Source organism: Tamandua tetradactyla, chromosome 23 (genome assembly GCF_023851605.1).
Source record: "Tamandua tetradactyla isolate mTamTet1 chromosome 23, mTamTet1.pri, whole genome shotgun sequence".
NCBI classification, from domain to species: domain Eukaryota; kingdom Metazoa; phylum Chordata; class Mammalia; order Pilosa; family Myrmecophagidae; genus Tamandua; species Tamandua tetradactyla.
The window spans coordinates 20,798,282-20,821,611 of record NC_135349.1 but is presented as its reverse complement, the minus strand read 5'-3'; the positions used below and the strand labels follow the sequence as shown (position 1 = coordinate 20,821,611).

General features: G+C 37.5%; 1 long non-coding RNA gene and 2 pseudogenes across 1 annotated transcript in view; 1 reads left to right on the top strand and 2 right to left on the bottom strand.

The window, feature by feature from the left end:
* The window catches only part of LOC143666527 (uncharacterized), a 91,927-nt gene extending 76,268 nt beyond the window's left edge, over window positions 1-15,659 (top strand). Inside the window, exon 5 of the long non-coding RNA XR_013167673.1 lies at window positions 15,451-15,659. This is a non-coding gene — a long non-coding RNA (uncharacterized LOC143666527). The remainder of the gene's footprint in view (window positions 1-15,450) is intronic.
* On the bottom strand, window positions 14,043-14,966 carry LOC143667791 (olfactory receptor 9G4-like; annotated as a pseudogene).
* A 4,848-nt stretch (window positions 15,660-20,507) lies between the features above and the next one.
* On the bottom strand, window positions 20,508-21,427 carry LOC143666696 (olfactory receptor 9G4-like; annotated as a pseudogene).
* Window positions 21,428-23,330: the final 1,903 nt, after the last annotated feature.

Sequence of the window (23,330 nt, the reverse complement as noted above, 5' to 3'; positions counted from 1 at the left end):
TTTATGCAAGATGTGCTATTATTATTACCCTGAAATTTAACTACAATATAGGAAGCTCAAACTGATAACCAGCCACTCTTATTTAATACTTTTAGGAGAAGGAACTAAGTTTCATTTTCCAGACAAGAATCAATATAAATCCAGAAACTAAAACCTTAGCTAAGCTAAATATACTGTTATTATTTTGTATCTGGAAAGAACATCTCAACTCTAAAATCATGTCTAAACAGTAACCCCAAAGCTCTAATAAGAAGATAAAGAAAGATTAGTAACAATCTTAGGAAGCCATAAAAATAAATATTAACTTAATCAGCATTTAATTAATTATCTTAAATCAATGTTTTAAATATATATGTTTAGCGATAGGTTTTTGATCACTGTTCTGGAAGTAGGCCATCTATAGTTTATGGCTTCAAAGCATTCAAAAACATCTGGCGGACTTCCGGAGAAGATGGCGGCTTAGTAAGACGCGCGGGTCTTAGTTCCTCCTCCAGAAAAGCAACTAAAGAAACAGAAACAATACGAAACAGCTCCCGGAGTCACGACAGAGACCAAAAAGACAGCGTACTCCATTCTGGAACAGCTGAACGGGCAGGGACAATCTGCTGCGGTGAGATACCCAAGGGGCGCGCATTTTCCCGGCCCCGGCGGCTGGCGACTGGGGTCCCCTCCACGCACGTGGCTCCCCGGTCTGACTGGGAACATTGGATAGCGGGGCCCTCCCATCACGCTTGGCGTTTCGGGCCAGCTGGGCAATTAGGACCGGCACTCTCCCAAGCTGTGGTGGCCAGCGACCCCCGCCTCCACGCGCGGTTTCCCGGGCCGACTGCCATGCAGACAGATGAGCGCCACGAGCGCCACCTACTGGGCAGGAAAAGAAAAACAGAGCCCAGAGATTTCACAGAAAAAGCTTTCAACCAGCTGGGTCCCACCCAGGGAAATCTGATCAAATGCCCAGACACCAGCAGAAAATAATGGATGATGCTCAGAAAATTGAAGATATGGCCCAGTCAAAGGAACAAACCAATAGTTCAAATGAGATACAGGAGCTGAGACAACTAATGCTGAATATACGAACAGAAATGGAAAAACTCTTCAAAAACCAAATCAATAAATTGAGGGAGGACATGAAGAAGACATGGACTGAACAAAAAGAAGAAATAGAAAATCTGAAAAAACAAATCACAGAACTTATGGGAGTGAAGGACAAAGAAGAAAAAATGGAAAAAACAATGGATACCTACAATGGTAGATCTAAAGAGACAGAAGCTACAATTAGTGAACTGGAGGATGGAACATCTGAATTCCAAAAAGAAACAGAAACTATAGGGAAAAGAATGGGAAAACTTGAGCAGGGGATCAGGGAACTGAATGACAATATGAAGTGCACAAATATACGTGTTGTGGGTGTCCCAGAAGGAGAAGAGAAGGGAAAAGGAGGAGAAAAACTAATGGAAGAAATTATCACTGAAAATTTCCCAACTCTTATGAAAGACCTAAATTTGCAGATCCAAGAAGTGCAGTGCACCCCAAAGAGAATAGACCCAAATAGGCGTTCTCCAAGACACTTACTAGTTAGAATGTCAGAGGTCAAAGAGAGAGAGAGGATCTTGAAAGCAGCAAGAGAAAAACAATCTGTCACATACAAGGGAAACCCAATAAGACTGTGTGTAGATTTCTCAGCAGAAACCATGGAAGCTAGAAGACAGTGGGATGATATATTTAAATTACTAAAAGAGAAAAACTGCCAACCAAGACTCCTATATCCAGCAAAATTGTCCTTCAAAAATGAAGGAGAAATTAAAACATTTACAGACAAAAAGTCACTGAGAGAATTTGTGACCAAGAGACCAGCTCTGCAAGACATACTAAAGGGAGCACTAGAGTCAGATACGAAAAGACAGAAGAGAGAGGTATGGAGTAAAGTGTAGAAAGAAGGAAAATCAGATATGATATATATAATACAAAAGGCAAAATGTTAGAGGAAAATATTATCCAAACAGTAATAACACTAAAAGTTAATGGACTGAATTTCCCAATCAAAAGACATAGACTGGCAGAATGGATTACGACCCAGCAATACCACTGCTAGGTATCTACTCAAAGGACTTAAGGGCAAAGACACAGACGGACATTTGCACACCAGTGTTTATAGCAGCATTATCTACAACTGCAAAGAGAAGGAAACAGCCAAAATGTTCATCAACAGACGAGTGGCTAAACAAACTGTGGCGTATACCTACGATGGAATACTATGCAGCTTTAAGACAGACTAAACTTATGAAGCATGTAATAACATGAATGGACCTAGAGAACATTATGCTGAGTGAGTCTAGCCCAAAACTAAAGGACAAATACTGCAAGGTCCCACTGATGTGAACCGACATTCAAGAATCAGCTTGGAATATATCATTGGTAACAGAGACCAGCAGGAGTTAGAAATAGGGTAAGATAATGGGTAATTGGAGCTGAAGGGATACAGACTGTGCAACAGGACTAGATACAAAAACTCAAAAATGGACAGCACAATAATACCTAAGTGTAATGTAACTAGGTTGGAACACTGAATGAAGCTGCACCTGAAATATGGTTTTTTTGTTTGTTTGTTTGTGTGTTTGTATCTTTTGTTTTTTTCTTTTTCCTTTTTATATATATATATATTTTATTAGTATTATTATTTTAATTCTCTTCTCTATATTAACATTCTATATCTTTTTCTGCTGTTTTGCTAGTTCTTTTCCTAAATCGATGCAAATGTACTAAGAAATGATGATCATACATCTATGTGATGATACTAAGAATTACTGAGTGCATTTGTAGAATGGAATGATTTCTAAATGTTGTGTTAATTTCTTTTCTTTTTTTTGATTAATAAAAAAAATTAAAAAAAAAACATCTGGCATATTAAGTTGAAGCTACAATATGAATTATGAGGAAATTTAATTTTTCTAATTATAAATAATAAATTTTAAAAATTAAATGAAATTGGCTTACAAGATATGTCTTTTAGATATGAGTTTTGTGAATTACACATTGCATCAAGTAAAAATTTTTATGGGTGTTCATATAAAAATCTCTGGAAACTCAATCCTCTAGAAGAAAATATGCAAGTCTTGATGGCCTTTTACAGTGGGACCGTGAGCCAAGGGAATTTCTGGATTACAGGTATAATCCTTCACAATATACTCTAAGGTTTTTTGCATTCACAATCAACTTTGTGTCTAAATAAAAGACAGAAGGAAGTGAAGTAACAAAGATCTATATAACTGAGGCACACAAAATTATAACTATCCATTAAATAATTGTATGTAAAAATTATTGTCCATGGGCCTTCTTGGCTGTGGTCTATTCATTCATTCCCAGTCTCTCAGTTCAATGGGAAAATTTACCTGGTTAATATCATCTTTCTTATGAGATGTGAATGTTTAGAAATTTTGTTTTTATTGGGCTATAGAATGTGTCCTTTCAAAAGGTGTATGTTTTGCTAAACATGAATATACACTGCTAAATATATGGATTGCAAAAAGAGTTTTTCTTGGCCCATTTTGTAGCATTCACTCATTTCCCTCTAGTGATTGGGATCAAACACACTTCTCAGTAAAGTGATCCCACTCCGTTCAGTGCCAGTAGAGTCCTAGATGGCCAGGGGCATCTCAGATTCCAAATGATGTTAACATTGATGATGCTTCTTTGGTCAAGAACTCATCCATTGGACACATACGCCTTCCTAATCAGTGAGCTTAAGGTTATAGAGACAGGAAATGAAATTCTAGTAGGTTATTTCTTATAAAAATAAAGAGACAGTGTAACCCTGAGTACTCTGAAGAATGAAATGAAAATGTTAGTAAATATCCAAGGATTTTGTTAGGGGAAACAACTGTGGCTGTGCAAGGAAAGTGGGGAGGGAGACAGAATGGTCTAGATGTGAGAGAAGAATAAGATGGAAGTCTGACTCTCGAGGGAAGGAGAAAAGGAAGGAAGGATAGGTAAAAGCAACTGGTACCATTTTTCAATCTAAGGAAAACTCACAAAAGTCAGTCAAAAGGCCACAAGCTAAAGTCAGCTGCTATAAGAACAGTTTTGGTTTTAACAAATCAGGCCTTCCTTTCTTTTTCTGTCATACTCACTTATTGACTTTCAATATTGTTTGGGAGGGATGACTTTGGGGCAAAAGTGAAAATGAGTCAGAGCTCAGCAGGTAAGTCCTTTGGTAGACTTTACTCTCTGAACTTGGAGGTCTGCGAGTCTCGTCCTCCTGTCCATTATGGGGGTCATGTCTCCTTCACACCCTTAGTTTCTTGAGATGTATATTCTTGATTTAAAAAGATGACATCATATATAGGCTAACATTTTAAAACTTATACAATATTTTGGAGAACACCTCAACAGTTATGATTAAACGTTTTTCTAACTATTTCACTATTCCATGAAATCTGTTTTTTCTGGATGATGGGCTTATAATAAAACCAATATTTTCTGTATACAAGAGGCCTTGTTGCTGTCCCTTTTATCTAATGCATCTTTCCAACCAGTTAATGTGAAGTAGGGTGCCATTTTGATGAATAAGGCATTATAAAGTATACATTTAGAAATTAAAACAGGAAAACTGAAAAAGAAAATGGATACATAAAGCAAACACAATGAAAAAAAATGTTCGTAAGAGGAAAATCAATGCCCCAGCATTTTTGGATTAGCAGAACTAGTCTAACCTAATTGGCTTACTTCTTACTGGTCAGCAATCCTTCCAGAAAATGATGGTATATCAGAGGCACAGAGGTGTATAGAGCAAAAACCAGGAACAGGGCTGCAGGCCTCTGGGAACATTCTGAAAAATTAGAGCAGGCTGAGAGTAAGGGTCCATAGTTTCAGGAAGCAAGTGATTTATTGGTTCATGTGCATGGGGCTCAGCCAAGTCCCCTCAAAAGTCTGGCCACCCAAAAAAGGTAACCTTAGCTTTTTAAAAATTTTTTTATTAATTAACAGAAAAAAAGAAATTAACCCAACATTTAGAAATCATACCATTCTACATATGCAATCAGTAATTCTTAACATCATCACATAGATGCATGATCATCATTTCTTAGTACATTTGCATCAGTTTAGAAGAACTAGCAACACAACAGAAAAAGATATAGAATGTTAATATAGAGAAAAAAAATAAAGGTAATAATAGTAAAAACAAAACAAAACAAAAACCTATAGCTCGGATGCAGCTTCATTCAGTGTTTTAACATGATTACTTTACAATTAGGTATTATTGTGCTGTCCATTTTTGAGTTTTTGTATCTAGTCCTGTTGCACAGTCTGTATGCCTTCAGCTCCAATTACCCATTATCTTACCCTGTTCTAACTCCTGCTGGACTCTGTTACCAATGACATATTCCAAGTTTATTCTCGAATGTCGATTCACATCATTGGGACCATAAAGTATTTGTCTTTTAGTTTTTGGCTAGACTCACTCAGCATAATGTTCTCTAGGTCCATCCTTGTTATTACATGCTTCATAAGTTTATCCTGTCTTAAAGCTGCATAATATTCCATCGTATGTATATACCACAGTTTGTTTAGCCACTCGTCTGTTGATGGACATTTTGGCTGTTTCCATCTCTTTGCAACTGTAAATAACGCTGCTATAAACATTGGTGTGCAAATGTCCGTTTGAGTTTTTGCCCTTAATTCCTTTGAGTAGATTCCCAGCAATGGCATTGCTGGGTCATATGGGAATTCTATATTCAACTTTTTGAGGAACCACCAAACTGCCTTCCACAGTGGTTGCACCATTTGACATTCCCACCAACAGTGGATAAGTGTGCCTCTTTCACCGCATCCTCTCCAGCACTTGTCATTTTCTATTTTGTTGATAATGGCCATTCTGGTGGGTGTGAGATGATATCTCATTGTGGTTTTGATCAGCATTTCTCTAATGGACAGGGACATTGAGCATCTCTTCATGTGCCTTTTGGCCATTTGTATTTCCTCTTCTGAGAGGTATCTGTTCAAGTCTTTTTCCCATTTTGTAATTGGGTTGGCTGTCTTTTTGTTGTTGAGTTGAACAATCTCTTTATAAATTCTGGATACTAGACCTTTATCTGATATGTCATTCCCAAATATTGTCTCCCATTGTGTAGGCTGTCTTTCTACTTTCTTGATGAAGCTCTTTGATGCACAAAAGTGTTTAATTTTGAGGAGTTTCCATTTATTTATTTCCTTCTTCAGTGCTCTGGCTTTAGGTTTAAGGTCCATAAAACCGCCTCCAATTGTAAGATTCATAAGATATCTCCCAACATTTTCCTCTAACTGTTTTATGGTCTTAGACCTAATGTTTAGATCTTTGATCCATTTTGAGTTAACTTTAGTATAGGGTGTGAGATATGGGTCTTCTTTCATTCTTTTGCTTATGGATATCCAGTTCTCTAGGCACCATTTATTGAAGAGACTGTTCTGTCCCAGGTGAGTTGGCTTGATTGCCTTATCAAAGATCAGATGTCCACAGATGAGAGGGTCTATATCTGAGCACTCTATTCGATTCCATTGGTCGATATATCTATCTTTATGCCAATACCATGCTGTTTTGACCACTGTGGCTTCATAATATGCCTTAAAATCAGGCAGTGCAAGACCTCCAGCTTCGTTTTTTTTCCTCAAGATGTTTTTAGCAATTCGGGGCACCCTGTCCTTCCAGATAAATTTACTTATTGGTTTTTCTATTTCTGAAAAATAAGTTGTTGGGATTTCGATTGGTATTGCATTGAATCTGTAAATCAATTTAGGTAGGATTGACATCTTAACTATATTTAGTCTTCCAATCCATGAACACGGTATGCCCTTCCATCTATTTAGGTCTTCTTATTTCTTAGCAGTTTTTTGTAGTTTTCTTTATATAGGTTTTTTGTCTCTTTAGTTAAATTTATTCCTAGGTATTTCATTCTTTTAGTTGTGATTGTAAATGGGATTCTTTTCTTGATTTCCCCCTCAGCTTGTTCATTACTAGTGTATAGAAATGCTACAGATTTTTGAATGTTGATCTTGTAACCCACTACTTTGCTGTACTCATTTATTAGCTCTAGTAGTTTTGTTGTGGATTTTTCCAGGTTTTCAACGTATAGTATCATGTCAACTGCAAACAGTGATAGTTTTACTTCTTCCTTTCCAATTTTGATGCCTTGTATTTCTTTTTCTTGTCTAATTGCTCTGGCTAGAACCTCCAACACAATCTTGAATAATAGTGGTGATAGTGGACATCCTTGTCTTGTTCCTAATCTTAGGGGGAAAGTTTTCAATTTTTCCCCATTGAGGATGATATTAGCTGTGGGTTTTTCATATATTCCCTCCATCATTTTAAGGAAGTTCCCTTGTATTCCTATCTTTTGAAGTGTTTTCAACAGGAAAGGATGTTGAATCTTGTCAAACACCTTCTCTGCATCAATTGAGATGATCATGTGATTTTTCTGCTTTGATTTGTTGATATGGTGTATTACATTAATTGATTTTCTTATGTTGAACCATCCTTGCATACCTGGGATGAATCCTACTTGGTCATGATATATAATTCTTTTAATGTGTTGTTGGATACGATTTGCTAGAATTTTATTGAGGATTTTTGCTTCTATATTCATTAGAGAGATTGGTCTGTAGTTTTCTTTTTTTGTAATATCTTTGTCTGGTTTTGGTATGAGGGTGATGTTGGCTTCATAGAATGAATTAGGTAGTTTTCTCCCCACTTCGATTTTTTTGAAGAGTTTGAGGAGAGTTGGTACTAATTCTTTTTGGAATGTTTGATAGAATTCACATGTGAAGCCATCTGGTCCTGGACTTTTCTTTTTAGGAAGCTTTTGAATGACTAATTCAATTTCTTTACTTGTGATTGGTTTGTTGAGGTCATCTATGTCTTCGTGAGTCAAAGTTGGTTGTTCATGTCTTTCCAGGAACCCATCCATTTCATCTAAATTGTTGTATTTATTAGCATAAAGTTGTTCATAGTATCCTGTTATTACCTCCTTTATTTCTGTGAGGTCAGTAGTTATGTCTCCTCTTCCATTTCTGATCTTATTTATTTGCATCCTCTCTCTTCTTATTTTTGTCAATCTTGCTAAGGGCCCATCAATCTTATTGATTTTCTCATAGAACCAACTTCTGGTCTTATTGATTTTCTCTATTGTTTTCATGTTTTCAATTTCATTTATTTCTGCTCGAATCTTTGTTATTTCATTCCTTTTGCTTGCTTTGGGATCAGTTTGCTGTTCTTTCTCCAGTTCTTCCAAGTGGACAGTTAATTCCTGAATTTTTGCCTTTTCTTCTTTTCTGATACAGGCATTTAGGGCAATAAATTTCCCTCTTAGCACTGCCTTTGCTGCGTCCCATAAGTTTTGATATGTTGTGTTTTTATTTTCAATCGCCTTGAGGTATTTGCTAATTTCTCTTGCAATTTCTTCTTTGACCCACTCGTTGTTTAGGAGTATGTTGTTGAGCCTCCACGTATTTGTGAATTTTCTGGCACTCCACCTATTGTTGATTTCCAACTTCATTCCTTTATGATCCGAGAAAGTGTTGTGTATGATTTCAATCTTTATAAATTTGTTAAGACTTGCTTTGTGATCCAGCATATGGTCTATCTTTGAAAATTATCCATGAGCACTTGAGAAAAAGGTGTATCCTGCTGTTGTGGGATGTAATGTCCTATAAATGTCTGTTAAGTCTAGCTCATTTATAGTAATATTTAGATTCTCTATTTCTTTATTAATCCTCTGTCTAGATGTTCTGTCCATTGATGAGAGTGGTGAATTGAAGTCTCCCACCATTAATAGTATATGAGTCTATTTCCCTTTTCAGTGTTTGCAGTGTGTTCCTCACGTATTTTGAGGCATTCTGGTTTGGTGCATAAATATTTATGATTGTTATATCTTCTTGTTTAGTTGTTCCTTTTATTAGTAGATAGTGTCCTTCTTTGTCTCTTTTAACTGTTTTACATTTGAAGTCTAATTTGTTGAATATTAGTATAGCCACTCCTGCTCTTTTCTGGTTGTTATTTGCATGAAATATCTTTTCCCAACCTTTCACTTTCAACTTATGTTTATCTTTTGGTCTAAGATGTGTTTCCTGTAGACAGCATATAGAAGGATCCTGTTTTTTTAATCCATTCTGCCAGCCTATGTCTTTTGATTGGGGAATTCAGTCCATTAACATTTATTGTTATTACTGTTTGGATAATATTTTCCTCTACCATTTTGCCTTTTGTATTATATAAATCATATCTGATTTTCCTTCTTTCTACACTCTTCTCCATACCTCTCTCTTCTGTCTTTTTGTATCTGACTCTAGTGCTCCCTTTAGTATGTCTTGCAGAGCTGGTCTCTTGGTCACAAATTCTCTCAGTGACTTTTTGTCTGAAAATGTTTTAATTTCTCCCTCATTTTTGAAGGACAATTTTGCTGGATATAGGAGTCTTGGTTGGCAGTTTTTCTATTTTAGCAATTTAAATATATCATCCCACTGTCTTCTAGCTTCCATGGTTTCTGCTGAGAAATCTACACATAGTCTTATTGGGTTTCCCTTGTATGTGATGGATTGTTTTTCTCTTGCTGCTTTCAATATCCTCTCTTTCTCTGTGACCTCTGACATTCTAACTATTAAGTGTCTTGGAGAACGCCTATTTGGGCCTAATCTCTTTGGGGTGCGCTGCACTTCTTGGATCTGTAATTTTAGGTCTTTCATAAGAGTTGGGAAATTTTCAGTGAAAATTTCTTCCATTAGTTTTTCTCCTCCTTTTCCCTTCTCTTCTCCTTCTGGGACACCCACAACATGTATATTTGTGTGCTTCATATTGTCCTTGAGTTCCCTGATACCCTGTTCAAATTTTTCCATTCTTTTCCTGATAGTTTCTGTTTCTTTTTGGAATTCAGATGTTCCATCCTCCAAATCACTAATTCTATCTTCTGTCTCTTTAAATCTATCATTGTAGGTATCCATTGTTTTTTCCATCTTTTCTACTTTATCCTTCACTTCCATAAGTTCTGTGATTTGTTTTTTCAGTTTTTCTATTTCTTCTTTTTGTTCAGCCCATGTCTTCTTCATGTCCTCCCTGAACTTATCGATTTCATTTTTGAAGATGTTTTCCATTTCTGTTCGTATATTCAGCATTAGTTGTCTCAGCTCCTGTATCTCATTTGAACTATTGGTTTGTTCCTTTGACTGGGCCATATTCTCAGTCTTCTGAGCATGGACCGTTATCTTCTGCTGGTGTCTGGGCATTTAGTCAGATTTCCCTGGGTGTCGGACCCAACAAGCTTGTAAGATTTTTCTGTGAAATCTCTGGGTTCTGTTTTTCTTATCCTGCCCAGTAGGTGGTGCTCGTGGCACACGTTTGTCTCACGTGTTTGGAAGGGAGCCCCCCGTCACCGTTCTCCGTGGCCTGGGGATTTTCGATCCAATTCTCTCAGTTGGTCCGTGGGGCCACGTGTGGTGGGGGTGTCAGCCGCCGCGGCTTGAGGGGACCCTGTGGCTCCTTTATTAATTCCCCTATTGGTGTTTGGTTGGACCCAGTCCCTGCCACTGTCGGAAATTCCCTCCTCTCCCTGGAGGGGTGTCGGTCGCCGGCCACAGTGGCCCTGGGAACTCGCCCCGGACCAGGAAGCCGCCCGTTGGGGAGGGGTGTTGGTTGCTGGCTGCCACGGCTTGGGGAATTCGCCACCGGACCAGAAAGCCACCCGCGGGCGAGGGTCGTCGGTCGCCAGCTGCCGCGGCCTGGGAAATTCGCCACCGGACCAGGAAGCTGCCTGCGGGGGAAGGCGTTGGTCGCCGGCCACCGCAGCCTGGGAAATTCGCCACTGGACCAGGAAGCCGCCCATGGGGAAGGGGCGCTGGTTGCTGGCCACCGCGGCTTGGGTAGCCCTCTGATCCGAGACTCATAGCCGGTCCAGGAAGCCACCCACAAAAGAGGGGCGCCGGCCACCGCAGCTTGGGTAACTTGCCTCTCTGAGACTCTCAGCCGGCCCGGGAAGGAGGGAGGGAGGTGCTCTGGCCACCAGCTGCCACTGCTCGGGGAATCGCGCCGCTCAGGGATCTCACTGCTGCAGAGTCTCGTAGTCAGTCTAGCCAGTCCAGACTGGGGTACGTTGTGTGTCCATTTCCTGCTGTGGCCCCAGGAGCTCTCACCCTAGTTTTGATGATGGACTTTGTCCCTGGCCACCGCCTCCACCGAGCCGGCAATGGGCACACCGCCATCCGCGCCGCTGTCATACAGCACGCCCGAGATGTCGAGCAGCACCCCGTGCACGCCCGCCAGCCGCTTGCCCCACGTGGCCATCGTGCCCAAACCTTAGCTTTTATAGGTGGTATTACATGCTAGAGATAAATTAAACTTAATGTGGTGACTAGCAATATTAAAGGAAAAACAATCGGTCAGTTTAAGGCACAAAGCAGGTTACAGAAGCAGATGAACTGTTAGAGGAGGGGTCTGCATTCCAGCAATGTGTCTTATCTCACTTGTCTGCAGTTTCACCTGTTCCTGGAGGTCAGAAGAAGAAGTTTGGGGATTTTCTACAGAAAAGGCAGCCGAATAAGAAAAGAAAGTGGGGGGAGGGGGAACCTGTTTGCTACAGTGGCTTACTTTGTAGGAACTTTGGACACTGTGTAGGGGAGGTGATGAAATATCCTTGATGAGTAGAATCCATATGGTAGAGCCCATACCAAGATATGGCCATTTTGTGTAGGACCCCGTGAGCATGAACTGATGTGTCTGTGGAAAGAGGTTGAATGATATACACAGAAGATGTCATCCCATCCAACTGATTAGTGAGAACCTCCTTACATATGCTTGTGTGGATAGAAGTGTGTTCATATATTTGAATCCATAATATTTGGGGCATCTTCCTACTCTGTCAATGATTTTGAAGATTGAGTAAAATGCATTAGTCTTTCAGAATCTACAATTAAACCAGTAATGTATGCAAGCATTGCTTATCCATCAAAGACAACAACTGCTTAAAGCTAATTTGAACCTGTTTCAGTTGTAAATTTGTTGTTATTCCATTCAAGTCACACAGAACTATAGCTTCTGCATTATATGATGAATGAGAAAATTCTTCATATCTGTTGTCTCCTGTACTTGAATATCATCAACATCTTTATCAGGAAAATAGCTCACCAAATTAAAAGAGATTGCATAAACACATATCAAGATATTACTGTCAATTCTGTACATATGTATCATTTGATCAAGTGTTTTAAGAGAACACTAACCTCTGCACTTCCCTAAGATTTCATTTTGTTCATTATGTCTGCAAAGTAATTCTAGAGGGAAGAAATTTCAGTAATTCTATGTAAACCTTCAGACAAAAATTATCCTCATTCTAGGGTATTTTGATTTAATAAAAAGTAGAAGTGTATGTGATACATCTGGGTTCCCAAATAATTAAATTTTATTTGACTGTCCCCTCTATGATTGTTCAAGTATTTTTCTCACCATGAGATGGGTTTTAAGTGAAGGTGAAAAAAAATTAATGAGTTTTTCAGATCTGGCAAATATACCCAAGTCCCTTTTGCAAAGCACTCTGAGGGCTTCTGTAGTAATAGAAGAACAAGGAATAATAAGAATTTTTTTTTATGAAAATAAAGGAACAGCAGTAAGGTGTTAGGAAATAAATGCAAGTGTAAGGGAAGATCAGAAATATGAATGGTGAAATTCCTATAAATATTTGCACTAAAATTTTATTTTTGATCTTTTTGTGAATGTGTGTATCACAGAAAAATCTATTAAGCTTGTACTAATAGAAGCTTATTTAGAAGCTTAACTAAATTTCAACTTCTGAGCTTCCAGCTTCTCACAATAATCCTTAACTTGCAGTGTTATTGGGAGTATTGGACAAAAAATCTACCAAAGATCTTATATATGCCAATATTGAACTGTAACTTTCTTCATAAATTCTTCTGGTAAAATAAAACAATCATTGGATCTAGAATAAGTAAAGTTTATTTGTTTGTGTGTTTGAAATTCCTCCAATTGTTCTTACTTTCTCCTAGAAGGGTTATATATGATGCTGTTCCTTGAAGAAGAGTATTGTGGAGTGAGAATTATCTGAGAGAGGTCACTTTTTACATTGATACACAGTCCTAATAGAGTCAGGATATTTTTCTAGCATAAGCAACTCTTAAACACTTTGCCAAATATTATGTTAAAGTAAAAGACACAGAGTTAGAGAGCTATTTTCTTTATACACAATTTGATCTTTATAAAGGAATTTTGAGGGGATACTGACAGATTGGGCTATAAACCTCAGGGAAAAATGTTTTCTCAGTCATAATCCATTCCTGTTGGTCTGAACCTATTGTAGATAAGTTATTTTTAGATAAATTGTGATTCAACTGAATAAGATTGGGAATAAACACTAAACATGGGAAGCTTTATGAAGAGAAAATCACATGGAGAAGTAGAAACTGGAAATCAACAGAACAGTGAGGACATTGCCATGTGACATAAAGGTCAAGGAACCTCAATGATTGTCATCCCTCCAGAATGCCGCTGACAGAGGAAGGAGCAAGGCTTTCAGCCCAGAAAATGTCAGAGAAAATTTCATGTTCTTTAAGGCAAAACACTATTTTGACATTTGGTTTAGTACCCAGGAAACTAAAATAAATATTTTAAAATCCAGATCACATTTCCAGTAGTCTAACTATTGTATACTTCCTCCAAAAGCAATATAGTTTGTTTATCAAACTTCAGTGTGAAAACGAATACAAAAATAAATCCAATTCCATTTATTTCTCTCTAAGAACTCTCAAAACAAGCAAGAGGATAAATTTTGAGGATACCCTAGTACTTCAAAGAGGCAAAATACCATTGGGGAGAATATCAATGATTCAATATTTTAGGTTGAAATTATCTTACATCATGACACAATAATAACAATTAAAGAGTGATTTACACAGTAGTTCATTATTTCAGTATAGTGTATTTAATTTAAATATTGCCAGGTTTAAAAATGTGTTTCTAAGGCAATAATTTGGAAAGTTCAAAAAGAATGTTCAGCAAGAAGAAAAATGATATTTCATCTCCATACTGCTTTTCTGAAAGCCTCTTTGACATCTTTGTTTCCCACACTATAGATGAGAGGGTTGAGCAATGGATTCACCATGGTGTAGAACAGGGCAGCCACTTTGTATCTCTGTAAGGAGTAGGTAGAGCTTGGTCTTGAATACATGAAGAGCATGGACCCCTAGAAAAGCATGACTGAGATCAGGTGGGAAGCACAAGTGGAGAAGGCCTTGCACCTCCCAGAGGCAGAGTGGATCCTCCGAATAGTCAGGAGGATGCTGAAGTAGGAAATGAAGATGGCAAGTATGCTGGACTGTACTGTGAAGGCCACCATACTTAGAAGGACTTTTTCATAGATTTGGGTATCTGAACATGACATTTTCCCCAGTGGTGGGACATCACAGAAGAAGTGATGATGATATTTTGACCACAGAATTTCAGGCAGAAAGTATTGGCAGTATGAGCAATGGCATTCAAGAAACCTCCAGTGTAGGCCTCAGCAACAAGGCCAGTACAGAGAGAATTGGTCATGGTACCTAAATAGAATAAAGGGTTACAAATTGCCGCATGATGGTCATAATGCATGACTGCTAGGAGATAGCATTCAGTGTAGGCTACAGCACAGGAAAAGAAGAACTTGGCCCTGCAAACTTCCAAGGACATACATTTATCTTCAGAGACACAAATGGCCAGGATTCTGGGGGGTATACACAGATGTGTACCAGAAGTCCAGAAAAGATAGACTGCCAATGAATAAATACATGGCTGTGTGGAGGTGAGAATCAGTCCAGATTAAGATAACAAGGGTCATGTTCCCTGACAAAGTTAGCAAGTAGAGGATCAGAAATATTCCAAATAGAATCAGCTGCAACTGGGGGTCTGATGTGAAGCCCAGCAATATGAATTCAGTTAGGAATGTATGATTTCCCACTTCCATGTCTACAGAGGAAAAAGCCTGATTGGGTTTATAAGCAAAAAAAAAAAGATGATTCTTTCCCATGCAACAGTTCAACAAGGACATCAATTAATTCAACAATTGCCAAGGGGCTTAATTTTTATTGCTCATAGAATTATAGAAATTTAGTCTCTGAAGATCATGAAAGTTACTAACATGTTACTAACAGATTACATGATTGAGTAAAGGAGACATTCATGAAAACACCAGTTCCAAACTTGTCACATAGTGAGAACTCATAAAATCTCAGCATTGCTCCACATATAATTTACCAATTCTTAAGTGCCTGGTACTTTGCTGATATTTATATAAATACCCATATTGTGCTAACACTCCTGCTATTATTTGTAATGTGGCAAAATTATGTATTACTCAAAGGGGCCAGTTACTATTACTTCCTATTCTTAACCAACTTTATTCATCACCACAACCATTTAAGGCAGAAATTATGATTTTCTCTTTATAGATAATAAAACAGAAGAACAGAGAGCTTAAACAACTTTCAAGTTCACTGGTCTGGAAAGAAAACACCAGATGTTGGAACCCAGAATTTTCTCAGTGAAGAGGTCATGCTTTTAACTATTGTTATGTGTATAATTTTCTCACTTGTTCTCTTAACAAAGTCAAAGATGTGGCCTTCTATTTTGAAAATCTGAATTTCTTTACTTTTTTAAAAACGGCTTTAAAAATATTCATTTTGAGATAAAGGAAGTGGTGTGTTTTTCTTTCCAGTAATTGATGTAAATTTTATATGCATAGTTAGTGCATTTTTTGCTACCATGCATGCTGAATATTGGGATGAGAGCATAAAGCCTTCAAAGATTATGTCCTTAAGTCCAAAGCTCCTTAGAGAAGGTAAGTGGGTGTCATCCATTTGTAAATATTACTATCAACAAATTAGAGTGGATGGTCTCAGTAGCCAAGTGAAAAATCCTTTCTGATTATAGTGGCAGTAGGAGGAAGCTGAAATCAAGGAAGGATTGGGCATTGTTTAATGTTTAAAACATTTAACTTTGAGTTGTAGCTAAACTGCCAACAGAAGTCCTCTACTTGAGATGCAGTATAATTGCTTGTTTGGAAGAAATATGTGGGTGTCCTAATTTTTCAAATCAACCTGCAAATGTTCAGAGACATTGCAAGCTGAATTATGGCACTGAGTAAAAGCAGCCCAAAATCTGAAAGGCCAATTTATTTCTCCGACTCTTAGTATAAGTAATATCTACTCATTAACACATAGAATACAGATGCCATAGTTAGATACCCAAGGTTCTTTACAAGCTGGTTTCAGCTTACTTTTACAACTTTCTGTTTCACTACTTTTATCTTTATCCATTCAGAATTTCAATGAAACTACATGACACCCATTATCAATTTCTCTATAATAATCTCACATATTTTAAGAGATTCGTAGTTAGACACATAGCACCATTCTTTTGTATTCTAAGATATTTTTTGGAAATCTCCAGCCTCAAATAAGGTTATCTTGACAAGAATTATTCTTTTAAACATCAGGTGCTAAATGTGTTATAAAGTCATGGCCTCAATGTTTACTCAGAACATACTTTATCACTTATACATTGGTTTTTGCACTTGATGTTTAAACTTAAACACTGATGGTGTATCATTTTTTCTACACAGAAAGTCATAGCTGGGACTCATTTAAATTCAATATGATTTGGACAAAAAATTGGAATATCTGGACAGAGCCAACTATTATTCTTTTCTCAGAAATTCTAACTTTGTCCCAGTATTAGAGATTTTGGAATGTATGTAGCCACTGAGTGGCAAATTATTTCCCCATATAATGCATGGCTCACTCTCCTCTCTTTTAAGATCATTTCACTGATCATTTTCTCAATTATGCCTATCTTAATCATCTGCTTATATTGTTACATACCCCATTCTTACTATTTTTCTCAGACCTGGTTGCATTTCCCACTCCTCACACTTACTATCTTTTCCAACTCTTGTTTATAATGTTAATTGTTTTTTTTTCAGAGAGGAATGCAAAATCTACAAGGGCAGAATGAACTGTTTTATTTACTGCTTAACCTCCAGAATAATTAACAGTTTCTTAGTAAATAATTTGTAATCCATAAAAAGTATTGGATGAATAAATGGATAGCTACCTTCATATTTTGAAACTGTTTATTCCAAAGCACTTTCACTTCTAACCTAACTCAAAATGTTCAGGAAAAAAGTTGCATCCAGGTGGACTTTCTTTATACCACAAGACCTCTAAGAAGGAAGGGTTTTAAAAAAAAGGGAGAGAGAAGGTTAATTTCCCCAAACCTCAAATCTGCCTTGAATTTGAAACAAATTTCAATTCATTTGGAAATGTGAAGTGAAAGGGTCAATAAATATCAGAACCAATCGTGTTAAAGCATCCCATATAGAATGGAATCTCCAGGTGTGTCTTCCCCTGTAGCAACACCATCACCTTTACTAGGATTAATCTGAATTCTCCTACTTTGTGATAAGTAATTGGTCCCACTGTACATGAAAATAAAGAACAGGGAGTGAAAAGATTATCTACTGCTAACCTGGACAGCCTGGACAGTACAGAATAATCACTGTTAGAGTCAAATTAAAATCCTTGTTTTCTTTTCTGTGGGAGTGAATATATGAGGGACCCAGTGAATTTCCAATTCTACTTGAGGACCAGATACACCATTGGCTAGTACCCTTTTTTTAGACAGGAGCATATGAGCATGTGAGTGAAGTTCTGTGCATGCATGTACTTGCATGTGTGTGTGTTTGTATATGTGTATGTTCACCACAGGAGTGATCCTTTGAAGGCAAGACCAGATTCTGCATTCCCATTCCTAAGTTGAGCTGAGGGTACAGAGACCTCAAAATGTTTAGCTACCCCTGATCTCAGGTACCTAACCTTGGTGAGAAAGGCAATGTCCTGGAAATGACAATCTTCCCCCTCTCCTCTGATGTTTTGTCTGTCTTTGCTGTGCATGATATGTGTATTTACCAAAGGTCCTTTGGGATTCCTTCCAAACAGCCCCCAGAAATATTTTCCTCCATCTCCAAAGACTCATTTAAAATTCCTCATTCTCCATGGACTTCAATGTAATTCATCTGCAGTTTGGATATGTTATATTAATTAGGATATATGACATAAGGGGTGTTTTATTAATTTTATGAATCAAAACATAAATAGGAAATGTGGTTGATAATAGGAATTTTTTGAATTTGTACTAGGTAGATATTCTAAAATATGTCATGAACACCAGAAAATTTTTATTTTTATAAGCTTTTGCTCTGTCCAGGTTAGCCATCTGTTTTTTCCATCAGTAAACTCCTACCCAAACTTGAAAATCAACAATAGGTTCATTTTATATTGGTACAAACTCATTTTTATATGTAAAACTGTTACTAAAATTAGGAAATATGCTACATCATGCTAAAATTTGTTTTCCATATTAATTGTAACATTAACATATATTAAACTGTAAAAGAATAGAAAAAAAAACATCCATAAAACCTTAGTTGTTTTACATCACTGCTTCACCCAGTAGAGATTTCCAATCTGAATATTCTTTTATATTTAAAGTTTTCAAAAATCTATCTGTCATCTATCTATCTTATCTCTGTTTTTCTCATACAATTGCTATATTTTTAACCTTGATTCTTTAATTTTGGATTCATAACTTTACCCTTTATTTAATATTGTATTCTTAAGGTTTATATCATAATTATGGTTAAGCAAAAATTGTTCATAAAAGCAAAGAGGATTGGAATAAGTAAATTTTAGTTCCCTTTATATTTTAGGGCTGTTCCATGCTGAAGACCATGAATCAGAAAAATAAGGCTCTGCTTTTAATTGGCTGCTGCCAAGTTTAAATAAAATCATCTTTAGCAACATACGCCTCATATGGCTTTATTAATTCAATGAAACTTTTTTCAGATGAGAGCACAGATTTGAGAAAGAACTTGGAAAAATTAGGGGTTTAAAACTGAGTATTGCATATCTATGATTTCATACTTTTATCATCTTAGAAATTCCTCCCTCAGATATATTTACATTGACTCCCAAGGATTTCTAAATGTACCCATATATAATGCCCATGGTTTCTTATTTTCTCATATAGAAATTGTCACTCTTAATTCTAGTGTTTTTACAGAAGCTATGAAATTGTGTTGAAGATGTTCCCAGAAGAAATAAAAGAGAAGAAATACTCAACTAAACAATGGCAAAAAATTCCCAAATTCAATGAAAACATGAATATACACATTTAAGAAGTCCAATGTATTCAAAGAGGAAAAACATTAAGAGACAGAGTCTCAGCCAGTAGTCAAACTGACAAATGCAAGGACAAGGTTAGAGTTCTGAAAGGTGTAAAAAAAAAACATTATAGTCAAAGGTGTCCCAATAAGATTAAGTGCCATTTTTTTTATTAGAAAACTTGAAGACAAGGAAGTTTTGGGATGAAATATTTAAAATCCAGATTGAAAGCAATTTCTAACCAAGAATTTTATATGCTATGTATGTAATTTTTAAATGAGGGAAAGATTAAGATATTCTCAGGCAAACAAAAGATGAGGAAGTTTCTCACCACCAGACCTAACATATGATCAATGCTTAAGAGAGTACAAAAGGCTGAAAGGAAAGACACTAAATAGTGGATCGAAGTGGCATAAAGAAATAAAAGCCTTTCATAAAGTTAACTTTATGGGTAAATATAAATGACAGTACAATTTTCTCATATTTTTGGTAATTGTATTTTTAACTTCTTATAGATTCTAAAGTGCAAGTGCATAAAAAGTTATGATAAATCAAATATAATTTTTAAGACATACAACAAAAAGTGGGGGGAAGGCAAGGTATGAAACAGTGTATGTGTGTGCTATTGAAGGTAAGTTGATAGCAAATTAATGTGATCATTTTAAATTTATGATATTAAAGTTAAGATACATGGTAACCACAATGATAATATATGAAAAATGTATGCAGAAGAAAATGAGAAGTGTCTCTAAATGGTACACTCAAACATCAGATAAATATGGAAGCAAGCATTCATTGAAGAATTAAGGGACAAATCAAAAAGTATAAGAGTTAAAACGTGCTACCAACCCCAGGAGTACACAAAACTTCCAACCTCTGAAATGGTGAGATATATGTGGTACTTATCATAGCAGCTGATAAACTAAGATGAAACCTCATAAAATTAATATTTCTAAAATCAAATTTCCAATACTGAAACAATCTCATGTCCTCTTCTTATACAATATAGCTTGATCGCCAAGCTTCAAAATCAAACAACATACAAGCAAAATGATTTTTTATTCCTTTTATTTCTGCTCAATTTCAAAACCCAATATTTAAGGTTTAAAATATTTTACATTAAAACAAAATAAAAACAATGAAAGAGGTATTTACTCCATATTTTATTATTCTGTGTAAAATTGGCAAATTTAATTGAAATCCTGCAATGTTTGCAAATATATCTACAGGTTGAGAATATGGAAAATGCAATAAGAATGCTCAGCAAAAGGACCAGTTATGACATTTCATCTTTGTGGTTGTAGAGTCTGTATTGCTTTTCTGAAAGCCTCTTTCATATCCTTGTTCTTCTTGGTATAGATGGGAGGGTTGAGCAATGGGTTCAACATGGGGTAGAACAAGGCAGCCCCTTTGTCACCTGCCAAGAAATAAGAAGAGCTTGGCTTTGAATATCTGAAAAGCATGGACCCATAGAAGAGGGTGACTGAGATGAAATGGGAAAACAGGTGGAAAAGGTCTTGCAACTTTCCAGATGCCAAGTGGATCCTCAGCATAGCCAGGAGAATGTTGAAATAGTTAATCAGGATGGCAAATATGTTGGACAGTACTGTGAAACCCACCAAACCAGAAGAACATTTTGTAGACCTGGGTGTCTGTGTAGGACATTTTTATCAATGGTGGGACAACACATAAGAAATGGTCAATGATATTTTTACCACAGAATTTCAGGCAGAAAGTGTTGATATTCAAGAAACCTCCAAAATATGAGCCAAAAATGAGGCCAGTACATAGAGACCTGGACATTTTACCTGAATAGAGTAGTGAGCTAGAGATTGCAATGTGGTGGTCATAAGCCATGACTTCTAGGAGATAGCACCCAGTGTAAGCTACAATACATGAAAAGAAGAACTGGGTTCTACATCCAGCCAAGGACATATGTTTATCTTCAAAGACACAAATGGCCAGGATCTTGGGGGTATACACAGATGTACACTGGAAATCCAGGAAAGTCAGGTTACCAATGAAAAAGTACATGGGTGTGCAGGCAAGAATCAGTGTGAATTAAAATTACCATGGTCATGTTTCCTGATAAGGTTACCAAGTAGAAGATCAGAAATATTCCAAATAGAATGAGCTGTAACTGGGGATCTGAAGTGAAGCCCAGCAAGATTAATTCAGTCAGGGTGGTGTGATTTTCCATTTCCATGTCTTCAGAGGAGAAAACCCGATTGACATCATGAGAAAAAATAATTTGATGATTTATATTTTAAGGGCATCATTTAAATCAACTAATATTTACAGGCTTATGAATTTTCATTACTTACTACCTAGGATTATAGAGCATTCATGTGAGAGGTGGCACCTACAGAGGCCTCTTATCTTGTCTATGTGTGCTTTCAACCATCTGTGGGGCCTGGAAGACTTTCCAAAGAGGAAGTGGCCTGAGAAAACAAGGGGTCTTCTTGCTGCCAGGGCCCTGTCTGCTACATTTCTCCCCTTGATGCTTGTCCACACCAATGAGCAGTTGCATCACTTATAGTTCATTTTCTTCTTGTTGCAGGTGTTGGTACTGTATTTCCATAAAACAAGGACTTTTACCATGGTTCATTTTTCCACTACGGCTGCAACAGAGCATTGCAAACTGCCTTTTAGGAGTGGTAGAAGACATGGAATGAAGATGCATATACCTAGCAGACCTGGGACACCACAGTGGTTTTTACCTCTTCCCCAGAACAGTGTGGAGTCATGCCTGGCCCTGAAGGGGTCATGGGGACAATGAGTAAACTTATGAGGGTGAGGAACATGGTGGTGGTTACAGAGTACCCAGGTAGAAAGGATATCACTGGATTAAAGTCTTGGGGAAGAACTGCAGGCATCCTGCATCTAAGAGGGCTAAGACTGCTAAATGAAGAACAAATGCAAAAGGCAAGAAAAAGGCAATAAACCCACAGACCCAGCAGGTCAGGATGTCCATGTGTTGATCCCTCAATCTTTGGCCATGTGTAGATCAGTCAGCTCCCAGGGTGACTAAAGTAGGACGCAGAGGTCTCCTCAAGTTCTGGGCATGCATTGATTAGTTGCTTTCAGTGAGCTACAGCAGGGAGACGATGGTTATAAAGCTCTCAGTCATGGGCTGATCAAATTATCTTGGCTGCAATGGAGAAGAGCACAATGGATTCCAGAGAATGATGCACATCAGGTGTTCAGGATGAGGGGTGCATTCCCAGGGGTTATCTGTGGTGGCCCTTTTTACCCAAGAGTGGTGGATCCATAGTATTATCTCCACAACTCTGACAGGTGTTTGGGTTGCAAAACAACATGATAAGTTTCTCTCCATTGAGTCTGGAGGGAACTTTTTTCCAGTCCTTCATCCATACTAAATCCTCGAGTTCAAATTCACATACAGGGGAGGGTAGATGCTGAAAGGCTCAGGCACTGCTTCCAATGCTTTCCCTCTCAGCTCACATAGAATCCATCCCAGTTGAACCATATGCTGGGTTAGATTTAGGCTCTCAATTTCTATGAGGTCTCCCTACAAGACCCTGGTGAGGGGTGGTGGTCTTCCATACACCAATTCAGTGAGGAGAAATCTATTTTCTTTATTGGGGCAGATCTAATTTTAAACAGAGCTATAGGGAGCACCTGTACCAGGTCTGTTTTGTTTCTTGGCAGATTTTCTTCAATTGCCATTTAGAATTCGATTCTTCCATTCTACCTTTCCACAGCTTTGAGGTTGATAGGCAGTGTGGACCTTCCAAGTTAACTGCAAGACTTCTGCTAGCTTTTGGAGAGTCTTGTCTACAAAAGCAGGGTCATTGTCAGAGCCAACGGTAAGCAGCATTCTGTACTGAAGAATGATGTCTTTTAGGAGGGCTCACACCACCTCTCAGGTTGTTTCCAAGCAGGTGGAGTATGCTTCTACCCAACCTGAGAAGGTGCAGATGAATACGAGGAGATAGCAATATCTCTGGGGCCATGGCAACTCTGTGAAATCTACCTGTAAATCTATGAACAGGCTTAGACTTGCTAACTGGTTGTTAAGACCTCCCATCCTGGCACTGGGCTGCTTGGCATTGTTTCTCTGGCAGGTGACACACCTCTTATATGCT